Raw genomic sequence first — 13968 nt, 5'->3', positions numbered from 1 at the left:
AGTCTCTCTGATAAACAGAAGTGAATGCATTTGTGATTCTACAATTCTCTAATTTGAAATCATAACAGGCAGTCTTACAAAAAGGTTAAAATTAAAAACTCTATCCAAGTCCCCCCTGAAATGAGATCCTTATTCATTAATCATATGATTTTCTCACTTTCTTCAACAAACCCGGTGTCCTATAAAGAGTTATACCATGAGAGGCACATTTCTTACTAACATCAACTGGAGTCCAAGGAGCATCCACTGCCACTCTGGACAAGCTCATGTTTCACTTCTCCCTTTCTGCTCAGAGAAAGGTAACTCATGGTATAGAGTCAAGGCAGGAGACTGGAGAAGTAGAGGTCATGGATCCAGTCTAAAACAGAGATCTGTAGTGGTGACCAGGAGACTAAGTTCTTTCTATTTCACCCTCCAGGAGCAAAAGTCCTTGAGTTCAAATGATAAAACTTGAAGTTTTATGTTTGAAGGGATATCAGCTTCCAAGAACAATCAATATACCCTTCCTTGCATAAGTACAAAGAAAAAGCCGTGGAAGAATCAGCATGCACCTGCCACATCTTCATTTCCTGACTTTATCACAAAATTTCCTTAATAAGAGAAGCACTGAGACTTTGAAGAACACTGGGCTTTTAGTGCCCCAAACAGAGGTAAGGATAATTCTTTCACATGGAGTTCCAAAATTGTGGATTTCTAGAAGCAGATGAAGTGTCCTAACCTCTATTGTCAGTTGTTTCTTTCCTTGTGCTGTGCTTTTCGCGACTTTCCCCAGTAACTCTGTGATCGATGTCATCATTGTCACAGTCTGCTTCCTCATCTTCACCCAACATTCCTCAAGTCAAGATCAAGTCAGAAGAGTCCAGCACAGCAGATAAGTTATCTTTGACCGGCTCTGCATCCAAGGCTACTGAGTCCATATCCTTGCAAAGGCATTCCAAGTGTTCTTTCTGCTGTTGGCTCTGTGCACTGACCAGCGATTCTAAAGACGTTCATATTCAGGATGATACTCCTGTTTGTATTCCTTGGCAATAACGGTGACCTGCACAAAGAGATCCTCTAAGCCAGTGCCCAGAATAGCAGACATACTCACAATTCTGAGCATACTGTAAAACTCATCCAGCATCAGGCTAGTTGAACTGGCCAAGTTGCTGATGTATGTGATCTCTTGATTCAAGGCATGCTGGAAGACCTCAAAATTCTACATTCATTCCACTGCAAAACTCTGATCAATGAGGTCAGCTTTATTCATGACCTCAGTGAAATACAGCTTGGTTTTGTACAAGATGCTGCAGGCATAGAGCGCACAGGACATGAAGGTCACTGGATTTGTACTTCATGATTTGTCTATTACATAGATGGCAATTGTTGCAAATGAAGATGTCAGGGCCTCAGTGATGATCCCAGAAGCTTACCAGGTGAGAACCTCAAAATGTCCAGGTGAGTCAATTAAGACATATTTAAATATGTTTTGAGCTTTCTTAATAAATTTAATCATGCCTATAATCCGACCACTTAGGAAGGCTGAGGTAAGAGGATTGTCTGAGCCCATGAGATCAGCCTGGGCAATTTGACAAGACCTCGTCTATACAATAAATCAAAAAGCTAGCTGGGCATGGTGGCACATGCTTGTAGTTCCAGTTACTTGGAAGGTTGAGACGGTAGGATGATCTGAGCCCAGCAGGTTGAGGCTGCGGTGACCGTGAGTGTGCCACTGCACTCCAGCCAGGGCAACAGAGTGAGTCTCCAATTAAAAAAAAAAATTCATCACCTAATCAAATCTGGTAGCGAAGAGATTGAGTGAGGTTACTATGCCATCATTGAACCCAAGACCATATTGCTTCGTAACTTCTTTATACTTCACAGTGTCATCAATATCAATATTGGCAGGGAACGGAAGTTCATGTTCGCTGGATCCAGATTGATCACATAAAGTAGAGAGTCTTAGCTATACTAGTGTCTCATGAGCCTCTGTACAAATGTAGTCTTCCCAGACCCCATCATCCCCAGCATCAGCAGACACACCAAGAACCGTGAGTTTCTAGACTACTACATTTCCACTGTAGCTGTAGATGCTGCCGTCTTTCTCCTGAACCTCAGTGTGGTTGATCATTTTATCACATCCTACAAAACATTGTTAAGTGCAGATAACAAATCTTCCTGGGAAGCATTTCGCAATGGATGACAGTGCATAGACTCACATTCAGAAGTGGCCTTTTTGACCCCAGCAATGAAACCAGAAAGTTGACTAGTCACGGCAGCCATTCCATCCATGCATATACACAAAATAACAATTTTGTGTATAACAACAAAAAATAACCAATTCAACACAAAATAACAACACAAAATAACCAATTCAATTTTCCTGCTATGTAGTCATTCAAAGACTTGATTAGTTCTGCAGCTGTGGTATTAGTTGGCAACAAAAGTGCACTTAATATATATCCTCATGCACATCCTCCTGAAAAATATGTCACTCAGAAATAAGCATTATTGCCTTATTGTCAACATCTGTAGACCCATCAACCTGGATTACATACCATGACTCATGAATCCTCTCTAATGATTGTGTTTCAAAATCCTCTCCTTTTTCATCAATTCACCAAGTTATGGTGCTAGCTAAAAGAGAAACATGTGTCACCATTTGAACTGCAGTGTCTCCTAAAAGCTCATGACAAATGTCCTTAGCAGCAGACAGGATCAACTCTTTATCAAATAGTAAAGGGCTTCGTAGTTTTAGCAATATTGGTTCGCCGCTAAGAATGATGCTGTTAGTACAGATCCATCTGATGACCTGATGGCCTTTAATAATTGATTCTGTTAATTTATTTACTTTTTTAAAGCTCCAAAGTTTAGTCTTTTAATGTAGGGTGCTTCATCTCCACGTGGCAAAGCGATTTTGTAGGTTTCATGGCTTCATGGAATAGTTGGTCGCCACATATTATTCAAAGCAGACTTGGAGAATGTGAATTACCTGTTAAAATGAACCCATAATGTAATTAGAATCTTGGTATTTTCTTTTAAATGCAGCTTTCTTTTTGATGGCAGTCTTAGAGTCTTCTGCTGTCTCATCATTAGGTCTTTTCTCCTTTTCAAAGAAGCTCTCCAGTGATGTCAATTTTTTATTCATTTTTGACTAGGGTTAACTTGTGAGCTTAACAAAACTGTGACTGACACAGTGTGGGAAAGAGGTGCAGACAAAAGTGGTATATAAATAGTAGGTGAGTCATGAGCAGACTAAAATAAGTGTCAGATTCTGATTTAAAACCTGCCACCAGATGCAACTGTACAATTGAAGTACATCAACTCACTTGCCACTCATTGATAGCATTTTGATATGATTCTGCAAGCAATTGATTTATTGTGGTTTCTGTGCAGTCAAACCTCACTGCTAATGTTAATCTGTATTTGCAGCCTCTCCCCAGTGCTAGCATCACCACCTCGGTTCCACCTCAGATCATCAAGCATCAGATTCTTATAGGGAGTGGGCAACCTGGATCCCTCGCATGTGCAGTTCACAATAGGGTTTGTGCTCCTATGAGACTAACGCTGCTGCGGCTGATCTAACAGGAGGTGGAGCAGGTGGTAATGTGAATGATGGGGAGCGGCTGTAAATACAGATGAAGCTTTGCTTGTTTACTGGCCATTCACCTCCTGCGGTGCAGTCCAGTTTCTAATAGGGGGTTGGGGACCCCTGCTCCACGGGAAGTATTGCGTTTTCGTCATTGGATAAAGATTATTAATAATCCAATATTTTTATTTTATTTTAAAGTACTGTGTCAAAGAATCAGAAAATGTTTTAAAGTTGGACAAGACTCACCCTCTTCTCTAACAGATAAGGAAACTGAATCTGAGTTTTATTAGCTAAACAAAGGTCACAGTGCTAGAGAATGGCAGAGCAGAGAGACCTCCTTATCTCTGGCAACTTAAGTTCCAAGGACAGTACTGGTAATTGTATTGAGTCTTGGACTACCTTTTCCTTCGATCTTGGTGAGAGTGAAGGAAGAACCTTGTTTTTTAAAGATATGTTTCAAAATGCCACTTGAGTTTTACACACAGTCTTTAATGCAGTCTTTTAGAAATTACACTTTGTTATTAATCTACATTTCAGATAGAAATTTGTTGGATGAAAAAATAAGAAAAGAAGAGAAATAGAATTCTGCAATAAGTCTTTGTAATAAAATATTGAAAGTTGGGCATAAAATAAATGAATTTGTTATTGATTTAGAAAGGCTTCCATATTCAAATGAAGAATGAGTCTACCTCAATGAACACTTTAAGAAGTTTGATTGAGAACAAACAAATAATTATCTTCTATCAAAGGACATTTTACAATCTCAGCAACTCTCTATGTGTGTAGCTAAGAAAAGTCCTTTGTCCAATTTAAAAATACCAAATCAGAACCTATTTAATTGCTTTGCTCATTGCAGTATAATCAGCACAAATTGAACCTACCTGTCAATTATAAGCACAGGAACATCTTTTCGTATTAAAGAGAATGACAAAATGCTACACTTTAATGAATAATATCTAAGACCAATTGCTGCTTAATTCACACATGGCATAAAATTCTTGCATTGATGCTTTCAGTGTGTTTCAGCTGGGTAGTTAACACATAAAGAGTTGTGTTTCCCCTGGAAGTATGTAAAAGTACAAATAAACCTGGGTCATTTAACAACAACAACAACAAAAAAAGTAAAAATTACTGGGAACAAAAATGCTTCACTAAGTGTTAAGCATGCAGCCTTAACCCTAGCAAAATTCCGCACAATTGGAAATGGTACTCGTATGGCTCCATGAAGACAGGGAGGAATAAAAACAAATCAAAATTCTGCTAGCCTATAATTGTTACATATCTTTTTGTTCATGTTTTCAAAAAACATGCTAATAGAAATTCACCCTTCCAATGATATAAGCCATATTAGATTGTTGGATCGTTAAAGAAATTCACTATTATGTATTATACAAGAAAAAATAAAAGACACAATAAAAGTTTACTTTTAGAAATTTATCCGTTCCATAAGTATTGTTCTAACAGGGAAGTCAAACTGCACATGTTGATTAAGACAAGAAAAACTTTAGGATAATTGCTGTCTTTGAATTACAATTCTTTTTTTTAACTTTTAATTTTTTATTTTAAAAATGTGGGATAAAATTGAGGATTAGGTGTACAAATATTCACTGTGTAGGTACCTTCATTGATGAGGTGTGCCCCCTCTTCCCCAGGCAGTTTCTCACTACTGCCAGCCCCACCTTCCCGTCCCCCCACATCCCCACAGTTTCTCACTACTGTCAATTATTTTGTTGTTGTTGTTGAGTTGGAGTCTCACTCTGTCGCCCAGACTGGAGTGCAGTGGCCGCTCCCGGCCACTGCAGCCTCAACCTGCTGGGCTCTGGCGATCCTTCCGCCTCAGCCTTCCGAGTAGCCGGAGTTACAGGCATGCGCTACCACGCCCGGCTGATTTTTTGATTTATTGTAGAGATGAGGTCTCGCCTGCCCAGGCGGGTCTTGAACCCGCGGTCTTAGGCAATCCACTCACCTCAGCCTCCCAAAGGCGCAGGATTACAGGCTGAGCCATTGAGCCTGGCCAATCCTTTTCTTATAGTTTTACGATAGTTGCTCAAGGTCTACTTATGCGTGAGAACATGTGATACTCAGTTCTTTGTTTCTGTGAAAGATCATTCAGTATTATAGACTCTAAGTCTATCTAGTTTCTGTGAAGTTCATGATTTTGTTCTTCTTTATACCTGTGTAATATTCTATTGTGTAAATGTACCACATTTTTTTTTATCCAGTCCTCTTTTGATGGGCTGCATGGTTGGTTCCATGTTCTTGCTATTGTGAACAATGCTGTGATAAACATACGTCTGCAGGCATCTATTTTATAGAGTGATTTGAATTCTTCCGCGTATATCCCCAGTAGGGGGATTGCGTAGTCATATGGATTGTCAATTTTTAGAACTTTTAGGAATCACCACACTGTTTTCCACAGAGGCTGTACTAGTTTACATTCCCACCAACAGTGTGGAAGTGTTCCATTTTTGCCACATCCTCTCCAGTATCTTTTATTTTTTGTTATTGATGATGGCTATTCTGACTGGAGGTAGGTGGTATCTCATTGTAGTTTTAATTTGCATCTCCTTGATGACTAGTGAGGCTGAACACTTTTTCTTGTATCTGTTGGTTGCTCATATGTCTTCTTTTGAGAACTGTCTCTTCGTATCTTTTGCCCACTTTACAATGGGACTGTTTGTTTTTTTCTTTTCAACATGTTTGAGTTCCTTGTATATCCTAGATGTTAGGCCTTTGTCAGACATAGAATTGGCAAATATTTTTTTCCCAGTCTTGGGCTGTCTTACTGCTCTCTTGATGGTTTCTTCGGCTTTGCAGAAGCTTATTGGTTTGATAAGGTCCCACTTGTCTATCTTATCTCTTATGGGATGGGCACTTGGGACTTTGATCAGGATTGATTGCCGGTTCCAATTTCCTTAAGAGGTCTCCTGCATTTTCTAAGGCTCTTATAGTTTGAGGTTTTACGTTTAGGTCTCTGATTCATTTAGAGTTGATTTTTCTGTATGGGGATAGGTAGGGGTGCTGTTTCAATCTTCTGCACCTGGTCAGCCAGTTTTCCCAGCACCATTTACTGAATAGGTTCTCCTCCCCCTAGTGGTTGGTGGTGGAACTTTTGTCGATGAGTTGGTTGAGAAATTGAGGTTTTGCTTCTAGAATCTCAATTCTATTCCATTGGCCTATATGCCTCTTCTTGTACCAGTATCAGGCTGTTTTGATTATTGTAGTTTTATAATAAAGTTTAAAGTCTGGGAGTGTGATACCTCCTGCTTTGTTTTTTGGAGTTTTTTTTTTCCACTGAGGATTGTTTTGGCTATTCTTGATCATTTATGTTTCCATATGAATTCTTGTATTGTAATTTCTAGGTCTGAGAAGAATGTTGCTGGTAATTTGATGGTTATTGTGTTAAATCTGTAGATTGCCTTAGGTAGAATGGACATCTTAACAATGATGATTCCTCCAATCCATGAGGATAGAATATTTTTCCATTTGTTTGTATCATCTGTGATTTCTTTGAGCAGTGTTTTGTAGTTTTTATTGTAAAGGTCTTTCAAGTCTCTGGTTAAGAAGATGCCAAGGTATTTCACTTTTTTTGTGGCTATTGTGAATGGAATTGTGCTTTTTATTTGGGTTTCCATTTGTTTATTATTGGTGTATAGAAATGTAATGGTCTTTTGCACATTTATTTTATACCCTGAGACTTTGCCAACGTTCTTTCTCAGTGCAAGGAGGTTTTTGACAGATTCTCTTGGGTTGATGAGGTATAGAACAGTGTTGTCTGTAAAGAGGTATAACTTGGTTTCCTCTTTTTTTATTTGGGTACCCCGCATCACCTTCTCCTCTCTGATTGCTCTAGCTAGGACTTCTAAAACTATGTTGAACAGGAGGGGTGAGAGTGGGCAACATTGTCTTGCTCCAGTTTTCAGGGGCAATGGTTCCAATTTCCGTCTGTTTAGCAGTATGCTGGCTGTGGGTTTCTCGAAGATGGCTCTTACTTTCTTGAGGTATGTTCTGTCTATGCCTAGATGTTCATGGGTTTTTGCCAAGAAGGGAAGCTGGATTTTATCAAAAGCTTTTTCTGCATCTAATGACATAATCATGTGGTTTTTGTTTTTATGTCTTTTGATGTATTTAATTATGTTTATGGTTTTATGAATGTTAAACCAGCCCATCATACCAGGGATGAACCTATTTGGTTGTAGTGGATGATTTTTGATATGTGTTGTTGAATCTGGTTTGCTAGGATCTTGTTGAGAATTTTAGCACCTATGTTCATCAAGGATAAGGGCTGTAGTTCTCTTTCTTTGTTGGATCTTTACCTGACTTAAGTATCAATGTGAAGATAGCTTCATAAAATGATTTGGGGAGAATTCCACCTTTCTCAAGTACCTGGAATACTTTCAGTAGGATTGGAATCAGTTCCTCCTTGTATGTTTTGTAGAATTCTGCTGGAAAGTCATCTGGTTCAGGGCTTTTTTTTTTTTTTTTTTTTTTGGTAGGTAGTTTTCTTATGACATAGTCAATTTCCTGGATTGTTATTGGTCTATTTAGGGTCTTGGTTTCTTCTTGTTTCAACTGTTGTGTGATGTCAGAAAGTCCTCCATTTCCTTTAGGTTTTCAAATTTGTTTCCATATTAGTCTCTGATAATCGTTTGTATTTCTTCAGGGACAGTTGTGACTTCATCTTTTGTGTTTCTGATTATGTTTATTTGGGCTTTTCTTTCTTTTTCTTAATCTGTCTAGCTAGAAGACCATCAATTTTGTTTATCCTTTCAAAGAACCAGCTTTTTGTATTATCTTTTTTTTTTCTTCAGTGTCCGGATTTGGGTTTTTATTTTGGTGATCTAGATTCTTCTGCTGAAGTTAGAGTTTTGATGGTCTTGCTTTTCCAGCTTCCTTAGGTGACTTGTTAGGCTGTTAACTTGTGATATTTTCATTTACTTCATGTGTGTTTGTAGAGATTTGAATTGCCCTCTTACTACTGCTTTCATGGCATCCAGTAGTTTTTCATTTTCATTTGTTTCCAGGTTTCTTTTAATATCTGTTTTGATTTGCATGTTGACCTAGGAGTTGCTTAGCATCATGCTGCTTAGTGTCCATATCTTTGTGGGTTTGAGGGGAACTTTGTTGGTGTTGATATTTATATTTATTCCACTGTGGTCTGAGGAGTTGCATGGCAAAATTTCAATCTTATGAAATTTGTTTATACTTGATTTATGACCTAGGATGTGATCAATCTTAGAGTATGCTCCATGTGATGATGAGTGGAATGTATATTCTATGGTTGTTGGGTGGAGTGTTCTGTAGGTATCAAATAAGCCCATTTGGTCAAGAGTCACATTGAGGTTCTTGATCTCCTTGATGATTTTTTGTCTTGATGATCTGTCTAGGGTTGTGAGTGGGGTATTAAAGTCCCCAGCTATGATAGTGTTAGAGTCAATATCTTTTTAAAATTTGCCTAAGAGAAGCTTTATGAAAGTTGGTGCTCCTAGGTTGGCTGCATATTTGTTTAGGATGGGTATTGCTTGTTTATGGATTGAACCTTTTATCATTATATAGTGACCTTCTTTATCTTTTTAAATTTTTGATAGCTTAAAGAGTATTTTTGCAGATATTAAGATTGCAGCTCCTGCTCTTTTTGTGTTTCGTTTGCCTGAAATTTTCCTTCCCATACTCTTACTTTGAGTCTGTGAGTGTCCTTTCTGATAAGATGAATCTCTTGGAGACAATATATTGTTACTTCATGATATTTTATCCATTTTGCAATTCTGTCTTTTCAGTGGTGCATTTAGTACATTCACATTCAGGTTAATTACTGAAATGTTAGAGTTTGTCACTGTCATGAGGTACTTCTAGAGTTGTTGTTGTTGTTCCTGCTTGTTTGTTGTCTTTCTTCTGATTTTTGGGTTTATTCATGTGTGCTTTCAATCTTTTTCCTGCTTTCTTGTGAAGTATGTTGTCATTTTCCGCCCCCCCCCCCTTTCTTCTGTGTTTAATACTTTAAGTGTTTCTTATAGTGTTTGTCTGGAGGCAGTGTAATTTCTTAGGGATTGAAAGTCTGGGAAAGATTCTCCTCACTGATGAAGCTTAGCTTAGCTGTGTAGGTTATTTTTGGTTGAAATTATTTATCTTTGAGAACTTTGAAGATTGGGCTCCTTGCTCTCCTAACCTGTGTGTTTCTGTAGATTAATCTGCTGTTATTCTTTTTTTTTTTTTTTTTTTTTTTTTTTTAGTTAGAATCTCACTCTGTCACCCAGACTGGAGTGCAGTGCTCGCTCCCGGCCACCACAGCCTTGACCTGCTGGGCTCCAGCAATCCTTCCACCTCAGCCTTCTCAGTAGCTGGAATTATAGGCATGCGCTACCACGCCCGGCTGATTTTTTGATTTATTGTAGAGATGAGGTCACACTGCCCAGGCAGGTCTTGAACCCGGGGGCTCAGGCAATCCACTCAACTCAGCCTCCCAAAGGTGCAGGATTACAGGCTGAGCCACCAAGTCCGGCAATCTGCTGTTATTCTAATTGGTCTTCCCCGGTAGGTAGTCTGACCTTTTTCTCTTGCTGCCTTTAGGATTTTTTCTTTTATACCTACTTTGTTAGGCAAATTACTATGTGTCTAGGAATTGGTCTTCTAATTTGTTTTATTGAAGGGTTTCCCTGAATCTCTTGTGTTTGAATTGTTGCATCACTGATGAGATGAGGAAAGTTTTCTTGAATAGTTTCATGGAATGTTTGTTCCAGGGTGGTCTCTGTCTCTCATTCTGCCTCAGGAAGTCCAATTACTTTTAGGTTTGGCCTCTTGAAATAATTGCTCATTCCTTGGAAGTTTTATTCTGTTTTTTTAAGCTTTTTTTCTATGCTTTTAACAGTTTGGGTTAGTTCCATATTTTGGTCCTCAAGGTCTGAGATTCTTTTTTCTGCTTGGCTAATTCTGCTTTCCATGCTTATCAGTTTGTTATTTATTTCATTCAGTATTCTTTACTGCTGTTATCTCAGTTATCAACTCCTTCCTATTTTCCTCTTCTCTTCTCAATTCTATTTATTCTCTTAATGTCTTGATATCTGGGTGTGTAGTTTGAGACCAGTCATTCTGGGGGCTATTCATTGTTTGCGTTCCAAAGTCTGTTTTCTCAGTTTCTGATCTCCCAATGGTCTGTGCTAGACCCATATTCTTCTTTTTGTTTTTCTTCATTTATGTACATCCCCCCACCAAACACACTTTTTTTTTCTCTTCTTTATTGTTCAAGAATAGCAGGTTTGCTTTTACTTCTGTTTGCTCAGTCTCCTATTCTTCTTTATGTGGAGCCTCTGGCTTTGTTCAATTATGAAGCTGGACTGTGGGTTCGGGGCTGTACTTTTTGCAGTTTTGAGATTTAATTGAGGGGGGACCTGTAATTCTAAATCTATCTACAGACCCCAGTATCCACTGACAGGTATATGGGTACCCTGGAACTCACTTCCCACTGCCTTACAATCTGTCCATGCAGTGTGGTTATAGGTTTGCTCCCTGAAAGCAAAGTGAGGTAAGAAAAAGGAAAAGAATGGAAAAAGGAAGAGAGAGCAAAAGGAAGGTGGAGAGCAAAAAGACTTAGAGGGAAAACAGACAGACGTACCAACTAACAAATGAAAAGAGACACTAAGAAAAGTGTAAAAAAACTAAACCATACAGACAATCATACCAAGCCACAAACCAACAAAGACCTCCCTATAGATGTACTCTTCCCATACACAAACAGGAAGTCTAAAGAAAAAAATCAGTAAAATAACAGAAACAAAGCAAGTACAAAACTGTTATCAAAAACAGAAAGAGACAAAAAAAACTAAGTTAAAAAACAAACAAACATGAGCAAAACAAACTGATAAAACATAAAAAAATAAAAACAAGGAACCAAACTGCTCTTAGGTTGTTCCTGTAATTCAATGTCCTTTCAGCTCTTATCTCTAGTTCTTAGTGCAGGCTGATAAGGCTGCTCACAGTTTGGGTCTGATGCCCCAGGCCGACTATGGAAGGAGGATGGATCAGATCTGGACTCACCCAACTTGTCACCTGTCAAGTCTGTCACTCAGATCTGACCTATTTGTGTCTGATCCAGCATGGGGGAGGGGCTTCTGTCTCTCCCAGTTTGATGAGATTACTTTTTTTTTTTGAGTTGGAGTATCACTCTGTCACCCAGACTGGAGTGCAGTGGCATGCTCCCAGCCACCACAGCTTCAACCTGCTGGGCTCCGGGGATCCTTCTGCCTCAGCCTTCCAAGTAGCTGGAACTACACGCATGTGCTACCACACCCGGCTAATTTTTTTGATGTATTGCAGAGATGAGGTCTCGCCAAGTTGCCCAGGCAGGTCTCAAATCTGCGGGCTCAGGCAATTCACTCACCTCGGCCTCCCAAAACACCAGATTACAGGCTGAGCCACCGAGCCCTACCTGATGAGATTACTTTAGATCCCAAGTTGGAGGCTGGGTGGAGCTGGGCAGGGCAATACATATCTATGCCTTGTCCTGGGACAGAGAAAATGGCTGCGGTCAGCATTTCTTCAACAGGCATGGGGCTTCTCTCTGGCTCCTTCTGATCTTCTCTCTCCACTGATCAGATACAGGGCTCCAGATGATCTGCTATAACAGGTGATGGTGTGGCTCAGGCACCAGCAATGAGAACCAGCTGGATTCAGCAGACTCTTCTAAGGAGAGTCCCATGAAAAGCAGATGATCTTGAATGCTGGAAGCTCAAATCTCAGGATGGAGGGGCTTGCAGTCACCTTCGTAGGGGGGCCCTGGGTGCAGGAGCCCCAGCCTCCCCTCATATAGACTGTCACTCTCCCACCAGCACACACCTACTCATACAGATAATTTTTATGGACACTTGCTTTTGTGGAGACTCTCACAGTCCAACCTGTCCAGTTGCCATCTTGTCCAAATCCCCCAATTTGTAATTCTTTATAAATACCTGTCCTACTAACTAAAGGAAAGGGACTAAAATTTTCTGATTCAAGAAGTCTTCTCATGCTCAATTTTAAAAAATTATATATATATATTTCAAATTATTATCAGTTCCTTTGGGTAGTCAATCAATTCAAATTTTAACCCCTTATTCAGGACTATCTGCTGTTGTGTTACTCTCTACCTCCTTCCTTCAATAGCACCTGGGTTTAAGAAAAAGTTTTCTTAACCTCAGGACATAGAGAAAGAGACACATCTCTGGGTCTTTACCTGTCTCATAGGTGTGATAAATGCTTTTGCCTACATTAACATATTTAATCTAACACTCACAACAAGGTATATGTTAGTATTTCTGCTTTACTGGTAAGAGAATAAAGTATCAGAAAGGTTAAATATTTACTCATAACAATCACTAACCTATACTGAGTGTGTGCCTTCTGACAAATATGTCAAAGCTTTATTGATATATGTTAATTAGTTTAATCCACAGCAACCCTTTGATATAGATACTCATATTATTAACATTTTAAAGACAAAGAAACAAAGGCACAAAAAGATTAAGTAGGTTTCCTAAGACATCAGTGATACATTTTAGTGGAACAGTATTCAAACTCAGGCAATTTGGCTCCGAGGACCATAGTATATTTACCTTCACTGCCTCTGTAAAATTTACTAGAGGCTCAAAAGTTCGGGCAGTCTAAAAGTAAAATAAAATTTGAAAATGGGCTTGTACCTTTGAAGCACTAAAGCAACAATACATTACCTTGTACATTTACCAACATAGGGTCATATATTCCACTGGAGCTAGTAAAATGAGTTAATATTAGCTATTATCTTAGTTTGCCAGTAACTGCCTGGTACCCCCAGTCTTTCTGTCTGGTTATAAGAATGCTTCCTATATATCTTGCAATAGTGGTGGAGTTTACCATACATTCACCTACCTCATATATGTATTCCTATAATTCTATAATCTGGTATACCAATGATTTTGTTAGCATAATTAAAGAAGAAACTGAAATGCAGGAACATAAGTAAAATCGCAATATACTCCAAATTCAGCACACACTTAGTAGTACTTTGCAGAGGTAATAATAAGACAGTGAGGGAACTTTCAATGTTAGAGTTCCAGACCTGATTAGCAATGAATATACGTGAGGCCCATGGTTGAGGGTGGGGAGAAATAACCAAAGGATGCAGAGAACATATGCAATTAGATTAGAAGAGGAATTTTAATGAGAAGAGAATGGGAATTCTAAAAGGGAAATTATGGACCTGATGCAGTGGCTGTCACTTATAATTTCAGTGTTTTGGGAATCAAGACAGGAAGATCACTTGAACAACCACAGAAGTTCAAAGCTGCAGTCAGCTATTATTGTACCACTGCACTCTAGCCTGGGTGAAAGAGCAAGATCTTGTTAAGAAGAAGGAGGAGGAGGGGAGGAATAGGATGAGGGGGAAGAAG

The 13968-nt window shown here is 39.0% G+C and overlaps 1 pseudogene; it reads right to left on the bottom strand.

The window, feature by feature from the left end:
• Window positions 1-713: 713 nt before the first annotated feature.
• LOC103260904 lies at window positions 714-1495 on the bottom strand (annotated as a pseudogene).
• Window positions 1496-13968: the final 12473 nt, after the last annotated feature.

The sequence above is a fragment of the Carlito syrichta genome, unplaced genomic scaffold, assembly GCF_000164805.1.
Source record: "Carlito syrichta isolate Samal-C Ts95f unplaced genomic scaffold, Tarsius_syrichta-2.0.1 Scaffold303417, whole genome shotgun sequence".
In the NCBI taxonomy this organism is placed as follows: Eukaryota; Metazoa; Chordata; class Mammalia; order Primates; family Tarsiidae; genus Carlito; species Carlito syrichta.
This window is presented reverse-complemented; position numbering and strand designations above follow the sequence as displayed.